Genomic DNA, 6000 nt, shown 5'->3' on the forward strand with positions numbered 1-6000 from the left:
CCCAAATGCCATGTATCCTTCAATCTTCAGGTCCCTGTCTATATATATAAATGAACTAAACCTTGGTGTACAGGGCACAATTTCAAAGTTTGCAGATGATACAAAACTTGGAAGCATCGTGACCTGTGAGGAGGATAGTACAGATCTTCAAAAGGACATTGACAATTTGGTGGAATGGGCAGGCAGTTGGCGGATGAAGTTCAATGCAGAGAAATGTGAAGTGATTCATTTTGGTCGGACTGACATGAAGATAAAATATAAAATGAAGGGTTCAATTCTAAAGGGGTTACAGGAGCAGAGGGACCTTGGTTTAATAGTGCATAAGCCATTGCCGGTGGCAGGCTAGGTTGAGACAGCGTTAAATAATGCATACACGGCCCTGGGCTTTATTAATAGGTGCATAGAGTGCAAGAGCAAGGAAGTTATGTTGAACTTGTATGAGACACTAGTTCGTCCTCAGCTGGAGTATTGCATCCAGTTCTGGGCGCCGCCCTTGAGGAAAGATGTGAGGGCATTGGAGAGAATACAGCGACGTTTCATGAGAATGGTTCCAGGGATGAGGAATTTAGTTCAGAGATACAGCACTGAAACAGGCCCTTCGGCCCACCGAGTCTGTGCCGACCATCAACCACCCATTTATACTAATCCTACACTAATCCCATATTCCTTACCACATCCCCACCTGTCCCTATATTTCCCTACCACCTACCTATACTAGGAGCAATTTATAATGGCCAATTAACCTATCAGTTATGATGATAGATTGGAGAAGTTAGGACTGTTTTCCTTGGAGAAGAGAAGGCTGAGAGGTGATTTGATAGAGATATTCAAAACACTGAGGGTCCTGGACAGAGTATATAGAGAGAAATTGTTTCCACTGGTGAAAGGACCGAGAAGGCGAGGGTACAGATTTAATGCATTTGGTAAAAAAGGCGAAAGTGACATGAGGAAAATCTTTTTTCATGCAGCAAGTATTTAAGATCTGGAATGTTTGGCTGAGAACGTGGTGAGGCAGGTTCAATTGAAGCATTCAAAAGGCAATTAGACATTTATATGAAAAGGAAGAATATGCAGAGTTATGGAGAGAAGGCAGTGGAATGGAACTGAGTGAATTTCTCTTTCAGAGAGCCCATGCAGACATGATGGGCCGAATAACCCCCTTCTGCACTGCAACAGTTCAGTGATTCTGTGATATGGCCTCTCCTCCTTGTTCCAACCAGAATGTACCAGTTCCCACTTCTCTGAATTAAATTTCATCTGCCACCTGTCCGTCCATTTCATCAGCCTTTCTTTGTCTTCTTGAAGTCTATCACTATCCTCCTGACAGCAACTGGATTTCAGGAAAACTCGGCGCTTTTCTTCCAATAGTTCAATGGTGCTGAGTTTAATCGTTGCAACTGCTTCCTGAACTATGTTATCTCTTTTGTTTAATATTCTGTGCATTTCACTTTCTCAATATTTGCCAAAATGTAAATGGCAATGCGCAAGCAGCGGTGGGATCATACAGAGCAGTTATCTTTGTGATTCCCACGATAACTGCGGACCCATTACTTCAGCTCCCCGAGGCTGAGGAACATCCCTCCCTCCCTCCCTTCCCTTCTCCCCAGTCTAAGCTTCACAATCTGTGTGATATATCAGATCTGAGGCCAAGCGATCATTGTAGGTGGACAGCCGGGCTGACAGTACATGCCCGGCAGCGGCTGCTGGGTTGATGAATGGAGAGTTGGATTGAGATTGTGACATTTCCAGCCGTTCAGATAATTCACTGCGGATCTAGGGAAAATCTCAATAGAAACTGATCTGTCTGCATTGTAAATGTGCTGAGTATCAGGTATTTTCTGCTCCCGGTGGAGAATGCTTATTAAATATAATGCTAATGATATAATTTTAAACAGTGATCCTAATATTAACAATAATTCTAACCGGAGATTACTGGAATTATTAACATCTGACCTTCCGGGTGCTGACCGTCCCGGATTGTTTTACTTTCACTTCTTCACAGAATCTATCAGCCGCGGCGGGAGATGAGAGACTGAGAAAGATTTTTACCTGAGCAGATGACGCCGGCATCATTGGAGTGTGACAAGGAATAGTGACCCCATTGATATGATTCACAGTCCCGCAGAGCGGCCTCGGTCCCGCCGCACTTTACATTATACGTCACAATGGGTCCGGACCCTTCCCCAAAGTGAGCCCGGCCCGGTGCAGAGACCGCGGTCCCGCAGCCCAGCTCCCAACACACAACAGTGGCGTCCTGCAGGTCCCAGACGTTGTCATGCACAGTCCCCCACTGTCCCCTGTAGTGAATCTCAACTCTCCCAGCGCACCGACTGCCTCCATTCACCAGTCTCAGCTTCACAGTCTCTGTCAAATATCAGAAGTATCATCAAGCGGTTAGAGTGTGATAAACCCACAGGTTCCCAGCGCCCGGACCCTCCCCATTCTCCAGGTATGAATTGACAGGAATATCAGTCTGCACTCAGAACACTAATAAAAATCGGAGTATATATTACACACGAAAAAAGGAAAGGGAAATACTAATACACGGTGCAAACGAGCAGGGAAACAGGAGACAGCCGGATATTCCCACCAACACAGCGGCTCCAATGAGAACTGGGTGGGGACAGGCTCAGAATAGTTCTCACCTGCAGAAGTGGGGAGATGGGCGTGGCTGTAATGATCACATGTTTACGTGCTCAGGACTCATTGGACGAAAACAGTGAGACCCCAGCACCAGGAAAGTGCAGAGGAAATTGCACCCACACCCAGTACAGCCAATGAAGACAGGGCTGGATGGTGATGTGATCTTGATGTCAGTGCAGATTGGTTAGCTGGACCTTTCGACCGGCAGCAGTGTCAGTGGTGCTGATCCTTCACACTTTGCTCTTCAGAGACCCTCAGTTATTGTCCCTCCGCATGAAGGCAGCAGTCATCTCTCAGATAAAATTAAAGATCTTTAGTCAAAGTATGAGGGACACCCTCCCTTCTGACTCTCAACTGGGCACTGCGTTAATCCGTGATCAAAGAAAATGCTGAGATTTTCGCCCAACTTTCATATTTAATGGGATGGATTAGAGCAGAGAGATAGCAGATAGTGTGAAAATAAAGGGCGGTTACCTGACGGGTCAGCCTTACTGTTCCCAGGTCTGCCTGAAATGAGAAGTTAACAATTAGAGTTCACTAGGGCAAGAAATGAATGAAACTGTCAGAAAGAAAAAAACACAAGTACAACTAACTGCAGGGTCATTATTCCCGTGCCTTGCAGAAGAAATTATATCGGGATCTGTGATTTCATTCCTTAAAACAGAAAATACAGTTTCTGCAACACATTAATATTGGTAATGGGATAAAATATATCCAGAATTGTTTTCACATATACACACACTGACACCCGGATACACTCTCTCCTTGTGCTGACGGTGGGTGGGCTGCTTGTATTACCAATCTGAAGGTACTCTGAGAAGGCGATGGTGATGGTCCTCTCCCTTACAGAATCTTACAACGAAACAGCACAGAGGGACGCCATTCGGACCATGGTGCCTATGCTGTCTCTTCGTAAGAGCTGTCTAATTAGTCCCACTCCCATTCCCAATCGCCCTGTAAATTTGTGCAGATGGTGCTCTGATCATTGATGACCCGTATGTAGATACCCTGAGAAGAGGGTGTTGATGGATACCCTTTTAAACCCACAATGATGGCACTGTCAGTGAATTCAGCTTTCCGATCTAAAGTTCGAGAAGGGATGGCAACACAAATTAAAGATTTTCCGATCCTGCGGTAGATTTCAATGCCTTTCAATTTACTGCAAATTCTTCCACCTGTAACTTTCATAGTTTCTGTAAACGTGTAATTGGGCTATTCTGTCTTTCAATAAATTATATAGCTTCCTCAATCGAAACAAAACAAGATTAACGGTCTGTCAGCCTCATAACACCGGGCTGACTTTTTCTTACTAAGCTGTTGTAGTTCTGATTCTCTTGTAACCTGCCATCGCCGACGTGCCCTGTTCTTTTACCCATTAATGATGTTCGATCAATTGTCCTCCCGTTTACTGGTTAAGCGTTTCTGCTTTTCAAAAATTCAGTCACTCGGTTGACCTGAACCCAATCCCCCTGATCACAATGTGTCTCACAGATCTCCAGGTGTTTTTCTATTCTTAACATTATTTACTACAGACGGTGTGTTGAACTGATCCCAATCCCCCTGATCACAATGTGCCTCACAGACCTCCAGGTGTTTTTCTATTCGCAACATGGGGTGGCACAGTGGTGCAGTGGTTTGCACCGCAGCCTCACAGCGACAGCAACCCGGGTTCAATTCTGGGTACTGCCTGTGTGGCGCTTGCAAGTTCTCCCTGTGTCTGTGTGAGTTTTCTCCGGGTGCTCCGGTTTCCTGCCAAAAGACTTGCAGGTTGGTAGGTAAATTGAGCATTATAAATTGCCCCTAGTATAAGTAGGTGGTAGGGGAATGTAGGGATAGGTGAGGATGTGGTAGGAATATGGGATTAGTGTCGGATTAGTATAAATGGGTGGTTGATGGTCGGCACAGACTCGGTGGGCCGAAGGGCCTGTTTCAGTGCTGTATCTCTAAACTAAACTAAAATTATATACTACAGGCGGTGTGTTGACCTGTTCCCCAACTCCCTGGTGAAATTATATCTCCCATGTATTATTGTCTCTCTGTCTACTCTGGTGATATATTATAGACAACGGGACACCGATTCCTGTCCTCAGCTGTGCTTCCCGAGTAATTTTGAACGTGTTACTGTTTCCCAACTATATCTCACTGGTCTCTTAATGATCCTAATTCTGGAATGTAAAGAGTGTGTGACTTCCTCCCAGTCCTGGAGCCTTAGCATTCCGACTAACTTTCCCTGATCATAGTCAGTTCCCACAAATTCCCCTTTTCCAGTGACCCAATGACAGACGCGGGGGGGGCGGTGGAATAATATTTCAGTATTTACTGAAAAACGGTTCCAGTCTCAGTGTTCCTGTCGAGTCCGTGAATCTTCTTCAATCCACTCAGTCATTTCCCCTACTCTTCATGCATTTATCATTTCAGCCTGGAACCATCCATGTCACGTGGGATTTATTTCTCCAGATAATCCAGTGGTTCAAGGAGAAAGCCCACGAACACCCTCTTAGATAAACTAGGGATAGACAATACATGGGTGGAGGACAACATCGCCAACATGATGACAGTGGTTCAAGAAAACAACCTGCCATCCTGTCTGGCTAACTAGGGTTATTCAGTAAATACTGCCTGGTCAGCGAGCTCATATCCCGAAAATGAATCTAAATAATTATAACCGAGATTCCCATACTTGTCTATTCGGCAAGTTTATCTCTTAATGTCTCAGAGAAATGTTCAGTCAATTCCCTTTCTCAATCATTACTATTTTTCCATTTAAATGCACTACTCCTCATTTCTGCTGATTCCTCCATTTTGCTCTCAGATCCCTCCTCGCAGTTTCTAACTGCTCTCATTATTGTTCTTGAAAAAGTTTGAATGCATTTCTGTGTACGTTTTTCAAATCTCCGATATATGCAGAGAAAATACCCACTGTTCCAACACTCTTCTGGTCGGCCTCTTACCCTCGGTAAACTTCAGCTGATCTAAAACTCTGCTGCTGTTATCCTGGTATGGACAGTCCCGCTGTCACTGACTCCTGGATCCCAACGCCTTAGATTTCAGTGTTCGCACCGTCACCTTCCTGATGTTATTTTAACATTTTATACATAAGTTAACTTACTATTGTACCATATTACTACAAGCAGTAATATAGAAATATTAATAATAAATAACAATAAACTCAAAGGAGGTGAACTGAAACGGGACAAACGTGGGATATTCAAAGCCCAGAATTTAAACTCTTGAATGAGTTACAAAACCAGGGACAGCGGTGGTTTAGGGGATACAAAATACAGTCAATGCAGAGAGTTTATGAGTACATGCTTCGAACGGCAGATTATTAGATGGGTCAAGAATCAAAATAATTAT

This window comes from Heterodontus francisci, unplaced genomic scaffold (assembly GCF_036365525.1).
Source record: "Heterodontus francisci isolate sHetFra1 unplaced genomic scaffold, sHetFra1.hap1 HAP1_SCAFFOLD_208, whole genome shotgun sequence".
In the NCBI taxonomy this organism is placed as follows: domain Eukaryota; kingdom Metazoa; phylum Chordata; class Chondrichthyes; order Heterodontiformes; family Heterodontidae; genus Heterodontus; species Heterodontus francisci.